Below are 24,402 nucleotides of genomic sequence, written 5' to 3' on the forward strand. Positions count from 1 at the left end.
ACCTGTTGTTCATCATTAAAAAACGGCAATAACCAAAAAGGAAAGATTTACCCTATAGGAGATTATATAAATAGATACACCCCAAAATAGGAAATCTCAGAGGTCATTTGACTGAATTTCTATGAGCAAGGTCCAATGAAGTTCATCTCAAGAGGTTCCAAGGAATGGAATCATTGAGCCCAGTGACATCAGTGCCAAGACGGTACACCCATCTTTGTTCCTTTTCCAGGAGACCCATATCTGAGGGCAGCTGTTCTATTACCGTCCACTGTAATTCATTGACACAGTGTTGGTGTTCAATGAAATGGGCAGACATTTTTGTTGTCAGTTTTTTGCACCTGATATTACTTTTGTGCTCATTGAGTCTGATTTTAACTTGTCTCGTTGTCATTCCCACATACTCTTTTCCACAGGGACACGTGATCAAGTATACAACATTCTTACTGTTGCAATTTGTAAAAACTCGTTGGTCCCACTTTGTCCCGTTCGAAAAAGTCAAGGATAGGCTTTTTTTGGTGAGGTGACAATTGTTACAGTTGCCACATGAATGGTGGCCGTGAATGCCCTGTAGTCTTGGCTGGTCACTTCTTTTAGGCAACGGTCTCGTGTGGACAAGCATGTCTCTTAAGTTTCTACCCCTTCTGTGTGCAAACAGAGGTTTTTCAAATGACAGACTTCCGCTCGTTAGTATGCGCCAATGTTTATTGACCAGTTTAGTTACCTGGTTAGTAACTGGGCTATAAGTTGTGACACATACTGTTCTTTCCCCTTTATTTTCACTCCTTGGATTATCCTCCAGGAGGGCCTCACGGTTGTTATTTCTTGCCCTTTTCATCGCTTTTTGAATCACCGTTTCCGGATACTGTCTCTGTCTCAGTTTTGTACTGAGGTCTTTTGCCTGGGTTTTGTATTTGTTGATGTCACTACAGTTCCGACGTAGACGCAGGAACTGTCCATAGGGTAGATTCTCCCTCAGATGACGCGGATGAAAGCTGTCAAATCTGAGGAGACAGTTCCTGGCCGTCGGTTTGAAGTGGGTCTCTGTTTTTAGAATGCCCGCTTGATGATAGATGTTTAAGTCCAAGAACACCATGCTCTCTTTCGACATCTGATGTGTGAACTTAAGAAATGCATTCTGGGTGTTCAGCCAGAGGATGAATTCAGACACCGTAGTCTCGTCTCCTTCCCAGATGACGAGAATGTCATCTATATACCTTCGCCAGGTATGAATCCTTGCCCTGTGTGGATTGTCTGGATGCAGAATCTTGGTAGATTCAAGATGATGGACATATAAACCCGCCAGACTTGGGGCGAAGGTGCTGCCCATACTCGTACCATGTTTCTGCCAGTAGAGGGTGCCCTCGTACTCGAAAATTTTTTTTGTGAGGGCCAATGAAATACATTCCAGTACTACACTCCTGGGAGTGTGGTATTCCCAATTGGTAGAGTGCAGTACTTCCTCCATGATTTGTAGGGTCTCATCGTGTGGGAGGCTGGTATAGAGGCTCTCTACGTCTAGACTCAGGAGCATTTGAGAGGTGGAGTCAAAAGTTTGGTTTTGTAATAGTTGGAGTACCGCTTTTGTGTCTCTCAGATATGTGTCAGTGGCTTGTACAATAGGTCTCAAAAAGGCATCGGCAAACTTGGACAGAGGTTCCAAGATTGATGATATGCCCGATACGATGGGCCGTCCTGGAGGGTTGTCCAGGTTTTTATGCACCTTTGGAATGGTGTAAAAATAGGGAATACGTGGATTATTCTGAATCAAAAACTCAGACTCTTTTTTGGTTATCCAGTCATGTGCAACAGCCTCTTCTACCATACCACCTATTCGCACTCGTAATGATTCAGTGGGGTCTTCAATTAAGATCTGATAGTTCCTATTATCAGAGAGCAGTCTTCTGCACTCTTTGTCATAGGCCTGGGTGGTTTGGACAACCACTGCCCCACCCTTATCAGCGGGTTTTATGGTGAGATTTTTATTCAGCCTCAATTCCTTAATTGCCTCGTTTTCCATTCGAGTCATGTTTTGAAAAACCCTTTGCTTAGTTTCCAAACACTTCAGTTCTTGCATTATGGCTTTTTCGAAAGCCAATACCTCCACCGGGAGTTGGTGATCCATCGGTGTAAAGGTTGACCTAGGTCTCAAACCTGTATCAGAAGTGTCTGTAGACTCAATGAGCACAAAAGTAATATCAGGTGCAAAAAACTGACAACAAAAATGTCTGCCCATTTCATTGAACACCAACACTGTGTCAATGAATTACAGTGGACGGTAATAGAACAGCTGCCCTCAGATATGGGTCTCCTGGAAAAGGAACAAAGATGGGTGTACCGTCTTGGCACTGATGTCACTGGGCTCAATGATTCCATTCCTTGGAACCTCTTGAGATGAACTTCATTGGACCTTGCTCATAGAAATTCAGTCAAATGACCTCTGAGATTTCCTATTTTGGGGTGTATCTATTTATATAATCTCCTATAGGGTAAATCTTTCCTTTTTGGTTATTGCCGTTTTTTAATGATGAACAACAGGTAGCTGACGGGGCCATAACTCAGTCAGGGTTCTTAATGATTCACCCCAACACTGTATGCCTCCTGTTCCCACATAAAAACCAATGACCACTTCCAGATTGTATGGATAATCACGTTTCCATTACCCCCATTTAGCCTTTTTCTCGTACTCTCACTGGTACATTGAAAAACTTTCATTCTGTGATGTTCCGCCGCAGTGCGCATGCTCAGGATACCTCCAAGTCTCCTTTGCAGGCGTACCGACATCAGCGGCAGTGCTGCTCCTTGGCGCATGCGCGGTGACTTCACCGTTCCGCGCATGCGCAGTTTACACCAGTTCGGCTGGGGAGGCGCATGCGCAGGGTATAGCGGTGGCAGAACGCGCAACACCGGACCACTTCGGTATACTAAGTCCCTATTTGGGCGTCTTCCGGGCCTCGTTATTCAATTAACCACCAATAATGAGCTAGTGGCATAGTATAAAGAAGGGTACAAACGCGATGTACGCTCACTTCACCGGAGCCGCGTTGAGGGAAGGCAGACAACTAGTCATTGCAGTAACCGTGAGTTTTGGGTTGAAAAAGGAGCTTTGGTATGGCGCTTGGGTACTTTTGTACCTACAACAAACTGAATCCCATATATTAATGTTGTTATAGGTCTTTTTCTGAACAGAAAGGAAGGATCCCCCAATAACACGCACAGGCTCATGAGGTCTTTATTTTGAAAACTTTAAGTAAGCTGTGAAAATATCTATTTGTGTGCTCTATTTCCATCAGAGTAGAGATTTATTGCATGTTCTGTGTTTGTATATACATACATATCTGTGAGCGTCGTGTTATGTCCTGGTGTGTTGTATTTTATTTTTAATTTTTGCATTTTTTCACTCACCACAGGGTTCCACTATTTTTGGACTGACCCTGTTGTATTCTGTGAAATTGCTTTTTGGGAAGTGATTTTTCTTCTCCTTGGGCCTGTGCATCTTAGACCAAGGTGTTTATGTATGCTTTCTTTTCACAGGTTTTCATCGCCAATTGGGCGCAACAACATCAACCTACATATATAACATTGTTAGGTATATTACACATTGATGTAATCTATTTTACACTTTTACATTTACATGTGAGTAAGGGGAGGGTAAGTGCTATCCTTGTCCTGAAGAAGGAACCTCTGAGTTCCGAAACATGTTGACACCTTTCACAGTGGTTGTAATACCTTAATTTGTATTTCTTCAACCACGCTTTGCACTTTTTTAATAATACCAGCCGGGGATTTAATAAATTTGTTTTACCCACGTGCCAGGTATTTTTTAACCATTTTTTCACCTCACCTCACTCACACTTCTGTAGACACACACACCCCCTCACATAGTTCACTTTCAAGTGCTCCTGCGTATTCGCGAGTCGTAGCACGCCGCATCCCGTAGAGGGGTGCGAAGGCCCCGATGATGAAGCATGACACCAAGGGGCCTGTTGGTGTGTGAGGGGCATTTATACAACACTGTGTGTTCCCCACCTGTTGGGATCACCACCACTTTGAGTGGATTCTACTTTGTTTATTCATGTAACTAGGGAGGCCGAATCCACTGACTCTCTCTCTCCCCCCTCTTGTTAAATTTGTGTCTTCAACATGGGACAACACTTGCACACTGAGAAAAATTCCCATTTTTGATTTAAAGCTATAAGACACAGAAAATAGGTGGAATTGGGCCGCTAGGGAAAACACAGGGATGCACCGTATTGTCTTGCTCCAATTTTTTCTCATTATTATGCCCCTCAGTCTGCTACTGATGGTCAATATAAAAGGTTCACAGGGGATACAGTAGAATCATTATATCTCATGGGATGGCTACTATCACTATGGAGCAAAAGAAAAGTGAAAAGATAGCACTGGCAGGTAAATGGCAGCAAACATTTAATCAAGAGTTGAATCTGACTTTAATTTATCCTGGCAAGTAATAGGTAGGAGCAACGTGTTTTGAAGATAAGATTGTGGAGTCACAAGAGACACTTTTTAACTAAATGTTGCCATTTTACAAAAACCCAACATATTCATACTAATAATATCATTTTGGGTTTTTTTCTTTCTCAAAATCCCTTTGTTATTACGAGACTATTCATGAAACAAGGTTTGTCAATGATTTCAACTGTACATTTGCTGGGTCCATCTTGAATCTAGAAGCTCATTGTGCATTCTAAAACCTCTGCCTGTCCACAAATCACCATCAAAACAGTGCTTCCCGCTGAAGGATGGCTTTAGAGAATGTGATTTGGCTACTCTAGCACTGCCATGGTTACAAAAAGAGGACAATTCTGACCACGTTTCAATTCCACATCTCTCAACTTCCCAACAGAGTGAGTAGACAGAGGTTTGAATCCAGTTGCTACAAAACAGCGATATACACTCGCAGTTGTTTTCGTTTGTTTTTAATTTTTCTGCTGGCTTCTCTGTGGTACTTCTTTTAGGGGACAGTCACTGCATTGCTGCCGTAAGAATACAAGGGCAATCATGTTCAGTTTGATTTGAAGACAATCTGCTTTGTTAAGTTGCACTGTTTAAAGACTTTCTGCTCAGTATTGGTTGATGCTACCTTGAGCTCGATCTGGTCCTGATTGCGCACCTTTTCTGAGTAAAGTGGTTTTCCTGCTAACAGAACAGGTTCTCAGAATCCTGCCCTCAATGCATGCACCTGTAGGAAACTACGCTGGCTGCCTTCGAATGACAGTTGCACACCTGCCTCTTTGTAAAAGCAGTTTGGTGGTCTGTGCCTGTGATCTTGTTTACTCCACATTTACTTCACTGTTTTTATTTTATTTTAGAGCATCATAATTTGTTTCAAGATGTGTTTAATCAGAAGTTACTGCCCATCAAGGGACTTCGAGCATCATAATTTGTTTCAAGATGTGTTTAATCAGAAGTTACTGCCCATCAAGGAACTTCGAAATGTGCTTCGCCAGTTCGCTTAGCCAGTTAAAAGATAATAAGAAAGAGTTAAATGATTAAAGTCATTTTTCACTGAATCAAAACCTGTGATGTAAGAGGCACAGAAGAATTAAGAAACTGGCAAAGATGGCATGGTGGATCCTGGTGTTTTGGCAATATTATGCCATTATTAACCATGACCCGATTATTAGTCAAATTATGTTGCAGGTTTGTTGCATGATCAAAGAACTCTAAGTGCAATGCTAATATTAAAATAATGTTATAATGATATAGATGGTATTTTGGTTTATTTTATACACACCCTTCTACACATTGAACCACATTGTCCCCCTAAATTTAGGCAGTGCTTGGTGTACTTATAGACTAGAACAGAATAGGGCAACCCGATAATCCCCTAGGGACTGGGTATGTATAATCATAAAGTATATATGTCCATAGGGGAATCATTCAACATCAACTATAAAGCAAGATATTGTCACAATCGTCATCATTAATATACTTATGCAGGGAAACAAAAAATTTGTAACTATGGTTATTTAATTCCAATGGTTATTCTTAAATCTGAATTGTGAAAAGCAACATACATACTACTGATATTTTACATTCATTTCACTGTAGTATCTTGAACACCTCTTGCTTATAAATAATATGGAAAACTAAACACCATATAATATGAAATCAAACAAAACATTGCATATTGTTCATGTTCTGTGTAATCAATCTGTCCATATAAACAAAAATACGATCTCCTATAATGCAAGAGGTGGCTTGATCCAAAAAAGCCACAGCATTGATTTAAAATGAGTTTTCATCAAAAAGTGGAAGACGCACTCATTGAAATCACAAAGACGTTGTTTTTAGTCCAAACAGTATTCTTCTTTATTTTGGTAAATATACCCAATAAAACAAGCAGCCAACGCGTTTCGTTACTTTTCGTAACTTCGTCAGGGCTGAAAAAGGATCATAAAAAACACAAATTACACATACACACAGACGAAAAGTTTTTTTACCACAATATAAAATGTGTCATGAACAAAATTATTTGCAACATAGGATGAAAGACAAAGCATGAAACATAATACAATTGTGATAACACATCGTATGTGCAACCTCACCACCTCGAACACATATATAAAAATATTTTATAAAAAAGAATTTACTACATATATAGAATTAATCACATAAGACATAACACATATACCTATACACATTAAAACCATATTTACAAATAACCCACAACTGATAATGGGTTAGTTTTAGAAAGGAACAGAGCAAAGGAGAAAAGCAAGATTTTTTTTTAAACTCTTTAAAAAAGAATTCTCGCTTGTCTCCTTTTTCAGCCCTGACAAAGTTACGAAAAGTAACGAAACGCGTTGGCTGCTTGTTTTATTGGGTATAATTACCAAAATAAAGAAGAATACTGTTTGGACTAAAAACAACGTCTTTGTGATTTCAATGAGTGCGCCTTCCACTTTTTGATGAAAACTTGTTGACCGGATCTGTGCCTAGGGACAACAGGCACTAGGAAGTGTGCAGCACCTCTGTTACATTTGGATTATATTATTGTTTTGGTTGTGCTTAACCTAGGTCAGGTTGTCCTGTTCTTTATTCTCACGCTTGATTTAAAATGAGCGGTTTGCTCTACCACAATTCCCAACTAAATTGCAGATCTGTTTAGGCAATTTGCTAGTCGAATGGGACCCAGATTCTGGTATTTAACAAGTGGGATTGTTGTAATTTTTCTCCTTCTACTAACTAATGTAGTATTTGTGCACAGTATTATTTACGTATTATAATGAAGGACCAGTGAGTAATTGTGGGTTTTAATATAGTTTTCAATTATTGGCTAAGCCCTTTTTTGTTATTAAATTCAATATTATCAGTACCGAGATTGGAGCTATAATATATATTTCTCAGGTTTTGTTCACAGACTATCTAATGACTTGATGCCTTGGTTGCAGAAAAAACGTCACAGAAACCCAATTTCCACAAATTATCATTTGTGTGCTATACAGGTTTATGAGTAAAACTGTATGTCTGTGCAAATTTAGTGCCAATTTCAATGGAAAATCTGCTGTCAGTATATGGTGCTTTAGTTACATTCGATAATCATCAGCCTCATGCCCATTAAAGGCTAATTTATGTTACAGAGTCTTGTAGAGCGCATAGCTATCCAAAGACAGGGTTCCTAGCGCTAACAGACAACATGAGAATGAAGTGCAGTGCTTAAATGAAGAGGATGATAGGTGGGTGGGTCACGAACATTTGTTGTTCTTAAAAGTAGGTTGTGGTTCTAAAAAGTTTGGGAACCACTGGTTTAGGATCTCAAGGTTGTCATAATTTCGTTATGGAGTCAGAGCATGATATATAACAAGTGAGCATAGGGTGACAGCACAGCTATCGCACGTTGTCCCATTATGTATATGTACACAAACAGGTTATTCAGGTCTGATGCTGTCAAGGCCTGTTCATTTAAAAAAAAAAAAAAACACACTTAAAGCTGTGGTTCACATTGATTGCTATGGGTAAGCTACCTCCAGACATTGCTTTGAGACTGTGGAAATGCCATCTTGGATCTGCCCACACTTCATTCTATTGTTATCAGGTGCATTATTATACCTCCAAATCAGTACTTCCACAGCAGTGCGCGAGGTGCACTGCTTTCAGGAGCAGCTTCAGATCACAAGGACTATTTGGTGAAAGCAAAAAGCACCTTTAAAAGAATGCGTTCACAGTTAAAAGCAGCATGTTAAGCATATCAACCAAATGTTTATTTTAAGTGTGTTCTATGCAGTGCTTAATTTGTAAAAAAAAAAAAAAAACAAGTGCCAAGGCCCTCCTCAGGAGGCCATTGCAGTCGACACCACCCATTGCCCCTCCTGGCGCTACCAATGACAGTACCAAACCATCTACTAACCATCACACTCCTGACAATTCAGAGTATTCTAGGCCCCCAAAGCTATAAGTTAGCATTTTCGGCAGGTGTTAGTCATTTTTAATATATGTTGAATTATTAAACACATGTTGTCGTGCTCACTCTAAATCAGACAAACAGCTGAAATGCATCATTCTCCATGGTCTCTGAGGAACAAATAACTTTAACAAATTGAGCACACTCTCTGTGATGGCACTGTGCTAATCTTATGCTTAAAATAACCTGCTAGAAAAACAGACATTTGAGGTGAGCAGTTTTAGATTGTCAGTGGTGGTCCATATGAAACAACTTCTCTCTGTTTAAAACATGGGAATCATCCAGGGTTCCCTACTTCCCTTTTTGCATAATTTATGCGGCACTCCATCCAGAAACTTGGGAGATTTGGTCTGTGATGTTATGGCATATTAGAACATTGGAATGTTGGGAGCTCCATTGAAAACAATGGAGTGCTCTGGGCTTATAATGGCTGGTATAAGCCAGGAGCTCCAACATTCCAATGTTTCTTTGTTCACAGCTCTGGCTGTGAACCAAGGCTTCAGGGAACCTGAGGGGATTCCAATCCCCTCACGCCTCCAAAAGGCTTTGTTTTTTTTGTTAGAACATTCTGTCCTCCATAATAAAGTCCCTCTCCCTTGTTATGCCGTATGCCGCTGGGGACTGTTCCCATGAGGCACAGGGTCAGACTGATTTGCATATTGCCATGTCTGAACTGTGGTGGCCGAGTGAGCTAAAGAATGGTGATGGATTAAACCCAGATCAGTTGACTGGGGGTGAGTGTTTGATTTGCTCAAATGCTCCGTCCATCATCCCCTTTTGTATTGCTTTGTTCGCCCTAAGTGGCAGGGTATGCTCAGACGTGAGTCCCTTGCTCACTTGGCCACTGGATTCAGGATAGCCTGGCTGATGAGGATTATGAATCCGAAACTGGTCCCAGGATGCTTGTTTCCGGTCCAGGGAAGACATGGCTTGGCAGTTCGGGCTGGACTGTTCCCATGAGGCACAGGGTCAGACTGATTTGCATATTGCCATGTCTGAACTGGGATGGACGAGTGAGCTAAAGAATGGTGATGGATTAAACCCAGATCAGTTGACTGGGGGTGAGTGTTTGATTTGCTCAAATGCTCCGTCCATCATCCCCTTTTGTATCGCTTTGTTCGCCCTAAGTGTGGCAGGGTATGCTCAGACATGAGTCCCTTGCTCACTTGGCTACTGGATTCAAGATAGCCTGGCTGATGAGGATTATGAATCCGAAACCGGTCCCAGGATGCTTGTTTCCGATCCAGGGAAGACATGGCTTGGCAGTTCGGGCTGGACTGTTCCCATGAGGCACAGGGTCAGACTGATTTGCATATAGCCATGTCTGAACTGGGGTGGCCGAGTGAGCTAAAGAATGGTGATGGATTAAATCCAGATCAGTTGACTCGGGGTGAGTGTTTGATTTGCTCAAATGCTCCGTCCATCATCCCCTTTTGTATCGCTTTGTTCGCCCTAAGTGTGGCAGGGGATGCTCAGACGTGAGTCCCTTGCTCACTTGGCCACTGGATTCAAGATAGCCTGGCTGATGAGGATTATGAATCCTAAACCGGTCCCAGGATGCTTGTTTCCGGTCCAGGGAAGACATAGCTTGGCAGTTCGGGCTGGACTGTTCCCATGAGGCACAGGGTCAGACTGATTTGCATATTGCCATGTCTGAACTGTGGTGGCCGAGTGAGCTAAAGAATGGTGATGGATTAAACCCACATCAGTTGACTGGGGGTGAGTGTTTGATTTGCTCAAATGCTCCGTCCATCATCCCCTTTTGTATCGCTTTGTTCGCCCTAAGTGTGGCAGGGTATGCTCAGACGTGAGTCCCTTGCTCACTTGGCCACTGGATTCAAGATAGCCTGGCTGATGAGGATTATGAATCCGAAACCGGTCCCAGGATGCTTGTTTCCAGTCCAGGGAAGACATGGCTTGGCAGTTCGGGCTGGACTGTTCCCATGAGGCACAGGGTCAGACTGATTTGCATATTGCCATGTCTGAACTGGGGTGGCCGAGTGAGCTAAAGAATGGTGATGGATTAAACCCAGATCAGTTGACTGGGGGTGAGTGTTTGATTTGCTCAAATGCTCCGTCCATCATCCCCTTTTGTATCGTCTTGGGCAGACCCCACCCTAATTAAAATTTGCCCCAAAAACTCCCTGGCGTCTAGTGGACCCTCTGCCCGCCCTGGGGGGCAGTTGGGGCATTAGCCCCCAATCTGCCCCGCCAGGGGGGGCAAACAGCCCACTAGACGCCAGGGATTTTTTGAGGGGGCAAATATGAAATAGTGTGTGGCTGCCCAAAACAGGCATGCCCATGCCCCCACCCCCTCCCCCGCTAAAATTACAGCCTTCCTGCCCCTCTAGGGGACAGATGGGGCAGTAGCCCCAATCTGCCCCCCCCCAAGGGGGGGAAAAAAACCCACCAGACACACGGGATTTTTGGGCACATTTGTCTTAGATTTGAGGCTGTCCAAAATGGGCATGCCAATGCCCCCACCCCCCACCCGCAACAATGACAGCCTTTCTACCCCCCCTGGAGGGAGGATGGGGGCAGTAGCCCCGAATCTGCCCCCCCGGGGAAAAAAGCCCACTTGACACCAACGATTACGCTGGCTTTTTTATGTGTGGGGGTGGGGGCTGCCCAGAATGGGCATACCAATGCCCCCTCCCCCCAAACAATATAGCCACAATGTTTCTGCCCCCCTTGGGGGCATATCGGGGCAACTCCAGCCCCGAAATCTTCCCCCCAGGGCAGCAGAAAGCCGACTAGGCACGGATTTGTTTTTAGCAATATGCCTACCAGTGGATTTTGGGCCCTAGCGCAGCTGCCACATAGGGAAACCTAGCAAACCTGTACATTTTTGCAAACTAGACACCCAGGGGAATTCAGGATGGGGTGACACGACTGCCTCCCACCAGGTTCTGTTACCCAGAATCCCTTGCAAACCTTAAAAATTGACAAAATACGCATTTTCCTCACATTTCTGTGGTGTAAAGTTCTGGAATCTGCGTGGATCAACAAATTTCCACCCACCCCGTGTTCCCCCAGGTCTCCCGGAAAAAATGGTAGCTCACTTGCGTGGGTAGGCATAGTGGCTACAACAGGAAAAGGCCCAAATCGTACGGTGTAGAATTTAAAATAACCTATTGCAAAACGACCTTCTTTTTTGGGGGGGGGCACCTGAGTTTTTGGCCCGGGGCTCGGCGGCAAACTTGTGAAACTACCAAACCCAAACAGTTCTGAAAACTAGACACCCGGGGGGGTCCAGGGAGGTATGGCATGCATGGGTCCCCCAATGTTTTCCTACCCAGAATTCCTTGCAAACCTTAAATTAAATTTAGGTAAAAAAAAATCCCTTTTCCAAACTTTTTTGCGTGGGATCTCCGTGCCGGCACAAATGACCTACCACCCCGCGTTCCCCTTGTTCTCCCGAGTAAAATGATACCTCACTTGTGTGGGTGGGCCAAAGGCCTGTGACTAAGGTGAGGTGCATAATTTGTCAATCCTAAATATTACAATTTTTAAAAATTCATTTTTAGCCTGTTCTGCTTTGGGGCACCCACACAAGTGAGGTATCATTTTACTTGGGAGATCAAGGGGAACGCTGGGTGGTAGGACATTTGTGCCGGCATGGAGATCCCACGCAAAAATGTATGGAAAAGTGTTTTTTTAACCTAAATTTAAGGTTTGCAGGGATTTCTGGGTAGGAAAGCATTGGGGGACCCACGCATGCCATACCTCCCTGGACTCCCCCGGGTGTCTAGTTTTCAGAACTGTTTCTGTTTGGTAGTTTCCAAAGATGGCCGCCGAGCCCCGGGCCAAAAACTCAGGTGCCCCCCCCAAAAATCAAGGTAGTTTTGCTATAGGTTATTTTAAATTCTCCACCGTACGATTTGGACCTTTTCCTGTTGCAGCCACTATGCCTACCCACGCAAGTGAGGTACCATTTTTATCGGGAGACCTGGGGGAACGCTGGGTGGGAGGAAATTTGTGTGAGCCCAGTGATGCCACGCTTTCCCACACAAAAATGTGTGAAAAATCTGATTTTTTTTCAGCTACAATCGAGATTTGCAAGGGATTCTGGGTAAAGGAACGTTGGAGGATCCACGCAAGCCATACCTCCTTGGAAGTCTACTTTTCAGAAATGTGTGGGTTTGGTAGGTTTCCCTAGATGACCGTCTAGCACGGGGCCAAAAACCCAGGTTTTGACAATGTCAAAACCACCAGCTTTTGCAAGGAGGGTTACCTGGGTTTTTGGCCCCGTGCTAGACGGTCATCTAGGGAAACCTACCAAACCCACACATTTCTGAAAAGTAGACACCCGGGGGCTTCCAAGGAGGTATGGCTTGCGTATATGTTTTTTTTCTTTTCCTCATGCGATCTATAGCTGGGGTGAGGACTAATTTGTTTCAACCAACGTGACAAGTACGGAAATTGATCCTATTAAATAATTGAGGATCCCAATATAATTTATCTTGGTTGCCTCTTGGACTATATATTCCAAATTACCGATGTGAAGGTAAGCTTGAGACTTTAATAATAAAGACATTATAATTGATCCGATTGGGTGAATATAGTAGACCTATACTTCTATTCAAGAACCTGATAACTTTGACTATCTGATCTATAATAGTATACAAGTTGTGCCCATACTAAAAAATAAAAAATAAAAATTTATTATCTGGGTAATATGCAATATATACATATTTTCCCACAGCGTGATTAGGAGATACAAACCCGGGTTCTCAAAGAAACTACTAACCCAGCCATGTGAGGCTGGGTCGGAATTATAACCAGCCAGAAGGTACGTTTCTGGGCCGGCTTATTTATTTACATGGATGATATTACCAATGAAATGGAAGTTACAAGATGTGTATATCTTATGACAATTCACAGGCATACAACCTATCAAGCATCGAATATCAGGTAAGCCTGAGTAGCGATGCTCAGTCTAGATAACCTCTGGAGCACCATTACTATTAATTCACACCCCTATGAGGGATATACTGCACTGATGTTTATAGGATAACTCTCACTTGGGTTGATGGCTGAGATATAATTGGTGAGGCATAGTACCGGTGTGATGTCGGGAAATCTGGTGCTACCGGTTATGGTTTTGGACTTCACATATTGTGGGGCGTCTCATTTGCCTCCTAAGGAGGTATTTCTCATCCTCTGTCTGGGAGTTCTATCTCCCCTTTTTTCCCTCTCATGAATACTCACTCGGTAATAAGAGATAAATATGTATATTATCTGGACAATATGTGGATTAATAACATGTGAAGAATATTCCCACTTGTATGACATCAGAACTGATTATCACGAATGAACTATATGTAAAAATATGACCACTACATGATGTATCGCGAAACTACAATATTTGTTTGTATTATATTTTCTTTCCCAGCCCTGATGAAGTCGTGGGTACCTGCCCATTTGACGAAACACGTGTTGGCTGGACTTGGAGAAAGCCTTGAGGATTAAATGAACTATATATCTATTTTCAATCTGATCTGACTTTGTGAACTTAATTGTGACATTGTGTTCCTGTTGATATTTTAGTTGGTGTGATAGGATTTAGAAACTTTTCAGATCTACGGATCATCTGTGGGCAATGATGATGACCCATACCTAGGCACCCAACGACCAAGATAGTGAGTCGAATACTGATATTGCCGATATTTGGTGTAGCGCCACAACCATCCAGAATTATCATCCCCCTTCTATCTATAATATAGTTTTCAGAACTGTTTGGGTTTGGTAGTTTCCAAAGATGGCCGCCGAGCCCCGGGCCAAAAACTCAGGTGCCCCCCCCAAAAAACAAGGTAGTTTTGCTATAGGTTATTTTAAATTCTCCACCGTAAAATTTGGACCTTTTTCTGTTGCAGCCACTATGCCTACCCACGCAAGTGAGGTACCATTTTTTTCGGGAGACCTGGGGGAACGCTGGGTGGGTGGAAATTTGTTGATCCACGCAGATTCCAGAACTTTCCACCACAGAAATGTCAGGAAAATGCGTTTTTTTGTCAATTTCTTAGCTTTGCAAGGGATTCTGGGTAACAGAACCTGGTGGTAGGCAGTCGAGTCACCCCATCCCCATTGCGCTGTTTCCTGTCGCAGGCACTAGGCAGACCCAGGCAAGTGAGGTACCATTTTTTTCAGGAGACCTGGGGGAACGCTGGGTGGGTGGAAATTTGTTAATCCACTCAGATTCTGGAACTTTCCACCACAGAAACGGAGGAAAATTCTTTGTTTTCCACAATTGTTTAGATTTGCAAGGGATTCTGGGTAACAGAACCTGGTGGTAGGCAGTCGAGTCACCCCATCCTGAATTCCCCTGGGTGTCTAGTTTTCAAAAATGTATAGGTTTGCTAGGTTTCCCTAGATGCCGGCAGAGCTAGGGTTCAAAAACAAAAGGTAGGCTCTTTGCTAAAAAAGGGCACGATTTCACTGTGAAATTGAGTTGCGACCACGTTGCGTTTTGCGCTGTTTCCTGTCACAGGCACTAGGCAGACCCAGGCATGTGAGGTACCATTTTTTTTGGGAGACCCGGGGGAACGCTGGGTGGGTGGAAATTTGTTGATCCACGCAGATTCCAGAACTTTCCACCACAGAAATGGGAGGAAAATGCGTTGTTTTGTCAATTTGTTAGCTTTGCAAGGGATTCTGGGTAACATAACCTGGTGGTAGGCAGTCGAGTCACCCCATCCTGAATTCCCCTCGGTGTCTAGTTTTCAAAAATGTATAGGTTGGCTAGGTTTCCCTAGGTGCCGGCAGAGCTAGGGGTCAAAAACAAAAGGTAGGCTCTTTGCCAAAAAATGGCAGGATTTCACTGCGAAATTGAGGTGCGACCACGTTGCGTTTTGCGCTGTTTCCTGTCGCAGCCACTAGGCAGACCCAGGCAAGTGAGGTGCCATTTTTTCGGGAGACCCGGGGGAACCTGGGTTGGTGGAAATTTGTTGATCCACGCAGATTCCAGAACTTTCCACCACAGAAATGTGAGGAAAATGTGTTTTTTTGTCAATTTCTTAGCTTTGCAAGGGATTCTGGGTAACAGAACCTGGTGGTAGGCAGTCGAGTCACCCCATCCTGAATTTCCCAGGGTGTCTAGTTTCCAAAAATGTATAGGTTTGCTAGGTTTCCCTAGGTGCCGGCAGAACTAGGGTGCAAAAACAAAAGGTAGGCTCTTTGCCAAAAAAGGGCACGATTTCACTGCGAAATTGAAGTGCGACCACGTTGCGTTTTGCGCTGTTTCCTGTTGCAGGCACTAGACAGACCCAGGCACGTGAGGTACCATTTTTTTCAGGAGACCCGGGGGAACGCTGGGTGGGTGGAAATTTGTTGATCCACGCAGTTTCCAGAACTTTCCACCACAGAAATGTGAGGAAAATGCATTTTTTGTCAATTTCTTAGCTTTGCAAGGGATTCTGTGTAACAGAACCTGGTGGTAGGCAGTCGAGTCACCCCATCCTGAATTCCCCAGGGTGTCTACGTTTCAGAAATGTATAGCTTTGCTAGGTTTCCCTAGGTGCCGGCAGAGCTAGGGTGCAAAAACTACAGCTAGGCACTTTGCCATAAAAGGGTCAATTTTAAACTGCAAAATTGAGGTGTGACCACGTTGCATTTTGCGCAGTTTCCTGTCGCAGGCACAAGGCCGACCCACACAAGTGAGGTACCGTTTTTATTGGGAGACTTAGGGTAATTCAGATTGGTAAATCAACTGTTATTACCAATTGAGTTTTCATGCATTTCTCCCTTCCCAATGAAAGACATTGTGTAAAAAAAAAAATCTTTTTCAAAAATGATCAATAATTCTCATGCTAGTATGAGTATTCCCAATTTTGAAAATGTGCAAATATATACTGTTTCTAAACTCTATAATTTGTACCCAATTCAGAAATACATAAGTGTCTTTCATACAGATTTTTCCATGTATACATTTTCCAAGAATAAGTGCTCTATACCCAGTAAATAATAAAATACCATTGCAAGTTGCTGCTCAGTTTTTGGATCTGGGCTCGTCGGGTTCTTGGTGAAAATACAAGTCCTATATATCCCCACAACCAGAAACGTCTAACGGATGTAACGGTATAAGGCTTTCCAAGAGCTGTCAAAATTACAAGAAGTTATAGGTGAAAACGTTGAGACAAAAGGCTGTTTTTTTCAACAAATTTTCAATTATTCCAATATTTAACTGTTAGTTTCTATAAAGAAACCTTCATGGATTTAGAGAAATGACCCCTTTCTGAATTCAGACTTTTGTCTAGGTTTTGTAAATGTATAGCTTTCCAGGATCCATTATTGCTTTCAAACTCATTTCTACCATTAACTGGAAGGAGGTTGAAAGCTCTAAAAATAGCAAAAATAGGCTATGTCCCAGAAAAATGCCCAAACTGTGTGAAAAATGTTGGTTCTCTGACAAAAGACTGTCATTCCCTAAAAGCTGAGAAAATGGAGATTTCAGCCCCACAAACCCTTTTTTGATAACATTTGCAGGGAAAAACCCAGAGGCTTTCATTTGCAGCCCGTTTTTCGCCTTTTTCTAAAAAAACTGAAATTTCACTGTATTTTGGTTAATTTCTGGGACCCCTCCAAGGGAATCCACAAACCCTGGGCACCTTTAGAATTCACATGATGTTGGAAGAAAAGGACGCAAATTTGGCGTGGATACCTTATGTGGTCAAAAAGTTACAGGGGCCTAAGCACGCACTACCCCAAATCGCCAAAAGAAGGCTTAGCACAGGAGGGGAAAAGGCCTAGCAGCGAAGGGGTTAAGGGGGGCAAAGTGTGGTGCCTATTTTTGGAGCCAGTTCTCCAGAGCAAGCGACCCCTCAACCAGGGAGCCCTTCACATGGATAGGATGATGGGTCAGTATTTCAGCCAAAGAATCTGGCTTTATCTGTTTAAAAGATCGGCATCGGCCGGTACAAAAGACTCATGCTGGGCCGGACGTGCAGCGGATGAACACAGCGGGCGCGCCAAAGGCAAGCCCGTCTGCGCCCTTCCGCTTCTGGCCGGGGCCAGGGGCCACACCCCTGCCCCGTTTTCAAATAACACTGCAATATAATGCTGAAAAGCTGAGACAACTTAACATGGCCCCTTTATTACATTGTGCTCATTCCATCATACCAGGGAGTTTGGTCCCCGGCTGCATGCACTGTCCTTTCAGATTAGTACTGCCTACTCTGCCTTCGCAGCCCGCTCCTAAATCATACAAAATATTCCTGTTGCACTGTAGATCACTGCCCAAACATGTGGCCGAGATCTCTATCCAGCTAAAGCAAGAAGGCCCAGAAGTTTTATTTCTCACTGAAACTTGGCTGAATGCAGGATCGACCCTGACATTGTTCAAGCCCTCCCCCCCAGTTATCTTATCCAGAGGATAGACAGGAGTCTCGGCATAGGTGGTGGGATTACCATAATTTATAAAAAAACATCTAAGCTGCCGCATTTTGGGGAGTCCTCTACTAGACTGTGAGAACCTCCTATTTACCATAGGTTTTAGCCCCACGCTCTGTCTGTCAGATATTCTAATTTACGGCCCCCTCCCGGGTCTCCGGGCCAATTTGTAAAATACTACCTAAGATAGTCTCTAAACCTCGCTAGTACCTCTGCAATTTTTACTTTGTTAGGTTATTTTAATTTACATTTTTAAGATCCTTCACATGTGGCGGTGGCAGAGATCATCAAAGATCTTGCCACGTATCAGCTTAAACAAAAAGTAACTAACATAACCCATGAGAAGGTTCACCTCCTAGACCCCATTTTTACCAACTTAGAGGAACTAACTGGAATGCCACCGATCCCAATACCCTGGTCGGATCACTTTTTAATTCTTTTTCTTGGACCCCCTTCTGTGTCACCCCCTCATCTAGGCCAATAAGAATCTTGTCATGCCCCTGGCTCAAACTCCCCCCAGAAAAATGGGTATTAGAGTTTGAAAACTCTAAGCCACCGGCTGCTACTGATCCAATTGCGGCCAACAATAGATTCAACAATTGGATCAAGAACACATTAGATCTTGTTCTCCCCAAGAAACTTTCCCAGCTGAAAGTTGAGGCGAACAGAACCCCTTGGTATTCCTCCAAGCTCCGAGCGTTAGAGCAGAATTTTAAGAAATGGGAAAGAACATGGAGAAAGGTTTTCACCTCAAACAAGAAATCAGAATACAGGGATGCCATAAGATCATATAAAGCGGAAATAAATTATTTTGATTTCCACTAATTATTATGAGGAAAGAATTTCCCAGGCAGCTAAATCCCCCATGAAACTTTCACATAGAGAAAAAACTTCTTAAAGTTCCTTCACCCCCAAGATAGGTCTAATGCCACTGGCCAACGTTGCAATAAACTCGCAGACTATTTTTTCAATAAGATTCAAACTATCTACTAGTTATTTTCCCTGGTGGATAGCCTAAACAAACATTACCCAGAGGAGATGGTTCTACGTAGTAGAGACCACTATCTGGAGACCTTTCTTCTGATGAACCGTGAATCACTTCAAACCATCTCGGCACTCGAAAAGAGCAGGTCGCCTAGTGATCTAGCTCCACCTAATATTCTGAAACAAGTGTTTGAAACAGTTTTTCCTGTCATCCTTGATTTAATCAATGCCTCCCTCTCAACTGGAGTGGTTCCACCCTTGTAGGAAAAAGCGATGGTGAAGCCTCTTTTGAAAAAACCTAGGCTGGATCCAGACCTACTTAGTAACTTTCGCCCTATCTTGCTCCTTCCAGGGATTAGTACAATAGCAGAGAAATATGTCAACGCGGAACTCTCAACATAACTGGAATTCCACCACCTCCTCCTTCCCTCCCAAACTTGCTTTTGCCCGCATCAAGGAACAGAGACCGCGCTATTGCCTGTTGTTGAAGCATCAAAAAATATTATTGATGCTGGAGGTTCAACAGCGATCATCCTCCTTGACCTCAGCGCTGCCTTTGACGCGGTCAACCACCAAATCCTGATACATTGTCTCAGAAGTTTGGGGGTGATAGGAGTAGCCCTAACATGGCTGCAATCTTTTTTGGATGCGAAAGTCTTCCAGGTGTTTGAGGGTGATGTCACCTCAAAATCTCTGCCTCTCGATTGTGGAGTCCCTCAGGGGTCGTCCCTGAGCCCATCCCTTTTTAATGTCTATATGGCTCCACTTGCAGAGATCGTGCTCCTATTTATATATTAACTATAATGTCTATATAGTAACTTATGCTGATGACACCCAATTGGTCATAGCTCTAAACCACTTGGATAATGCCTCGACTGGCCTCTGTCCCTGCCTAGAAGAGGTAGTCAAATGGATGAGTAAATCTTTCTTAAACCTAAATGGTGGCAAGACTGAGTTGATGATTTTTGGCAATCCATCTCTCTTCAGAACAGATGTCTTATGGCCAGCTTGCATGGGCCCTGTCCCATTCTCTAAGAGCCGGATGAAGAGTCTGGGTATCTGGCTGGATCAAGATCTCAGCTTTCTGGCCTAGGCACAGAAGGTTGCGGCGTCCTGCTATAGCATCCTCAGGATGCTCCGGAAAGTGCTTCCACTTCTTCCCTTCCAGGCAAGAAAATATATGGTACAGGCACTTATTCTCTCCTGTCTGGACTACAGGAATGCCCTTTACCTTGGAGCTCCAGCCTCGTCCTTTGTAAAACTCCAAACGGTGCAGAACTGCGCTGCAAAAATCCTTGTGGGAACCCCGAACCGGCAATCAGCAAAGCCCGCCTTGAGGTCCCTTCATTGGCTTCCCGTTCGGGAGAGAGTCTATTTTAAGGCCATGTGCATTATCCAGAAGATGTTAACAAGGAATGGTCCCGCGATCAACCACTCTCTGGTCCAGGCTTATGTAGAGAATAGACGGCTACGTTCAGAATATCTAGGCCTGGCTGAAGTTCCCAGGATTAAAATAGCTAGAGGTGTCAGCCAGTCAATTCTCTTATAATGTTGCAAAGCTGTGGAATACTCTCCCTCTCAGCCTACCTAAGGAATCTAGCCATCTAGCCTTTCGGAAATCATTGAAGACCTGGCTTCTCCCTTGAGTGTGTCGCGATGCCTCTCTTAGTTACTGCCATAGCGCTGGGATGCCCATGGGTAGCTATGCGCTTAACAAATACTATTTCATTTCACAACACCAATTGCCTGCCCTTTTCATGCTAAGTATAGCGTGAAAGGATGCCTTATTTACAAGGCACGTTAAGCCACGTTAAGTGGCTTAACGTTGCCTTGTAAATAAGGCAAAGCCTGTATCACCACCACAACGTCAGAAAAAGTGACGCTGTGGTGGCGATAGGGACTTGTAAATATGCCCCTATATGTGCACAGGTAATAGTAATTTCAGTTGAAATTGTGTTTGCTTTACTGGCACTACCACACCAGGTATCCTACACTCTAAGCAACTCTACTCTACGACACTCCACTCTATGGCACACTACTCTACTCTACGCCACTCCACTCTACAACACTGATCTCCACTCAGTGCCACTCCACTCTATGACACTCTACTCCACTCTATGCCACCCCACTCTGACACTCTACTCCACCATATGCCACTCACCTCTATGACACTCTACTCCACGCCCCTCTATGTCCCTTCACTCTACGCCCCTCCACTCGACTCTCTACTCTATGACATTCCACTCTATGACACTTTACTCCACTTTACGTCACTCTACATCGCTCCACTCTACAGTGCTCTGCTCCATACCACTCTATGCCCCTCCATTTTATGACACTCTATACCACTCTACACCATGCCACTTTACTCCACTTTATACCACTCCACTCTATTCCATTATGACCCTACTCCACTCTACAGCACTCTACTCCATGACACTCTTTTCACTCTACAACACTCTGACACTTCACTCTACTCCATTCTACACCACTCTACTCAACTTTATTCTACATCACTCCACTCTATTACACTCCAACCTACGCCACTCCAATCTATGACACTCTACGAGACTCCATTCTATAAAACTCTACTCTCCAGCACTCTACTTCACACTATGACATTCCACTCTATGACACTCTACAAGACTCCACTCTACAACATACCAATATACGACACACCTCTCTATGCACTCTCCTCCACTCTGCATCACACTACTCCACTCTACTCCACTCCACTCTACGACACTCTACCACACTCTACCACACTCTACAGCACTCCACTGTACGAGTCTCCCTTCTGCAACACTATACTCCACTCGACGCCACTCCACCCTACGACACTCTATGCCACTCCTCTCTACACCACTCTATGCCGCTCCACTCTCCTCCATGACACCGCAGCACTCCACTGCACACCACTTTCGATACTTGGCACCTCGATGCTGGAATGAGCTCCCCGTTTCCCTAAGGAAAGCCAACAGTCTGTTCTCTTTTAGAAAGGAGTTGAAGACCTGGCTTTTCTCCCAATGATATTCTTTCGGCCCTCTATGAGTTGCTGTGTTGTGTACTTTTTTCCAGTTCTCTTTGCCAAAGCGCCGGGACACTCCTTGGAGAAGCCGTGCGCTATAAAAGAGACCATATAACATAACATAACATAACTTCACTCTATGCTACTCCACTTTACTCCATAACACTACTCCACTCTACACCATTCCACTCTAGGCCACTCCACTCTACACCACTACACAACACTATGCCACGCCACTCTACGACACTCTACTCCACTCTATCACTCTATGCCCCTCTACTCTATGACACTCTACTCCACTCTACATCACTCCACTCTACACCACTCAACTCTAAGACACTCTACTCCACATTATGCCACTCTACACCACTTTACACCACTCCAGTATATGATACTCTACACCACTCTACTCTACTCCTCTCTAGTCTACTCCACTCAAGGACCCTCTACACCATGCTATGACACTCTATTCAACTCCACCCCACTAGACTCTACTCCATTCCAGTCTATGACACTCTACTACACTGCACTTTATACCACTCTATGCCACTTCACTCCACTCCACAGCACTCAACGCCATTCCACGACAATCTAAGACATTTCACTCTATGGCACTCCACTTATGACACTACACTTTATGACACTCCTCTCTACTGTTCTCCACTCCAATCTACACCACTCTTCTCTATGCCACTCTACTGTACTCTACGCCAGTCCACTCATGACATTCTACTCCATGCCATGCCACTTCACTCTATGCCACTTCACTCCACCCTATTTTACTCCACGCCACTCTCCTCAACGCCATTAACTTTTAGCCATGCTGAGCAGCAGCAACTGTAGTGTACAACGTGGCTAAAACACATTGGCAAAGCCAATAGCTCTTGCCTAGACGAGACTGGGCACTTTGCCAATGCTTGTTTCATGTGGACTCATGCACATTTGCTGCTTGATATTTAAGATAAGAGTCTCTTTGATTGAATTTACCTATTATATATAAGAATGTAATAGCTCAAATATTGTCATTACATATTCATGCTTGGTTTTGATAACATTATGTTAACGTTAAAAATATTTCTGTAAAAACAAATATTTTAGCACTTGGAAGTAAAGATTTGTCATTGACGTTGAAAATATGAGGGCGGGTGAGGTTTACCTCTGAGTTTTTTTGTTTTGCTTGTTGACTGTCTGAAGTTAGGAGGGGTAAAAGTGATTGGTTTCAGAGGGTTGACCTCGCTGGAAGTTTGGGTTTCACTTCTTCTGATGGGACAGCTACTGAGGGTTGTAGCCAGGAGGAGAGGGTCTCAAAGTTCCACAGGTTCGACATTGTCGCCACAGGATACTGCCTTACAGAACATCTATCCTTTATTTTCAGAATCACCCGTAAAGTGATTAGATGCATTGTCACCATTTTCGAAACCCTAAACCTTACATGTAGCCATATATATTAAAACGGATAGCAGTAGTTGATGGCTGGACTTTAATATAAGATGTCATCCTTCATGCAGTAAGGTAGGGGGGCAGTCTGTAAGGATCAATAGGGTCAGTGCCAAACAATGGAAACACTTAAAGAAGATGAGGCCGACACAAAAGTGCCTCTAAAATGCAAATAGGCTGGCAGGCTTCAGAGTAGCTCCATCCCTTGATGTTTTCAGAGGTATCTTGTGAGCATCGACCACATTTACAGCATGTAAAGTATGTCACTCGAAGCGCTTTGATCTTCCCAGAGCACTTCAAAAGCTCAGATACGTACAAATATATTTCATAAAGGCTCTTGGTACTTGATAAGCATCTCACGTCTTCTCGAAGGAGGCGTGTACAAACGACTTTACAGACCAAAAGTCAGAAACCACTGACCACAGCCTGACTTGTGCACAAACCAAGCCCTGGCTTTGCTCATATCTTCCAGTGCTTGGCACAGTTCAAACAGGAAACTTACTGTTTCTTCCTCTGATGTCAACAACACTTCTTTCATTTGTTCACATGTGAACCGAGAGCTCTGAAGGTGTCGGGGTCTTCAGGACACAGGACTACCTGCCCAAAGGCGTCAGATGTGACATTCGGAGCAGATCAATGTGTGGTCCTTTTGATCGCACCGGAAGTGAATAGAGCTTCTGAGCACACTCCAGAGCTGGGGCAAGGTGGGCGTGGATGGGGCCCTTTCACTTGTGCGCTTTCACACGATATAGTTAATGCACCCCTGAATATATTCGAGTTGTATGTTGCCTATTAAATGTCAATTTAAACTTAGTTTTCTTGTGCAACGTTTCAAGTCAGCATGGGGGCGTGATACATTTTGTATTATGCCACCAAAGTTTTGGAAAGTTCATTATTTTTCAGGCTTTGCAAAGTTTGTGAAATTTCCCGGTTAAAGTATAGCCTTGCCTCTATAAAGTACTTTTGCTCATTGAAATGTTCCGTTTGTTGCTTTGCGAGATAACTATCACCCTAATCAAACCCAGCCAACATGGAAAAGGCATTCAGATTTTTGCTCTGCACATTTAAGTTTTGTAGAGGTTTCTCCACACACTGACAAATTCATGCAGGATTTTCTCTGCGTGTTTGCTGTTTGCCTTTT

At 43.6% G+C, this 24,402-nt stretch overlaps 1 protein-coding gene and 1 long non-coding RNA gene across 2 annotated transcripts in view; one reads left to right on the plus strand and one right to left on the minus strand.

The window, feature by feature from the left end:
* LOC144769158 (phosphatidylcholine:ceramide cholinephosphotransferase 2-like) overlaps positions 1-24,402 on the plus strand; it is a 499,022-nt gene that overhangs the window by 350,321 nt on the left and 124,299 nt on the right. The gene's annotated exons all lie outside the window — the stretch shown is intronic.
* Positions 1-24,402, minus strand: part of LOC144769159 (uncharacterized) — a 202,379-nt gene that overhangs the window by 160,269 nt on the left and 17,708 nt on the right. The gene's annotated exons all lie outside the window — the stretch shown is intronic.

The sequence above is a fragment of the Lissotriton helveticus genome, chromosome 7 (assembly GCF_964261635.1).
Source record: "Lissotriton helveticus chromosome 7, aLisHel1.1, whole genome shotgun sequence".
In the NCBI taxonomy this organism is placed as follows: domain Eukaryota; kingdom Metazoa; phylum Chordata; class Amphibia; order Caudata; family Salamandridae; genus Lissotriton; species Lissotriton helveticus.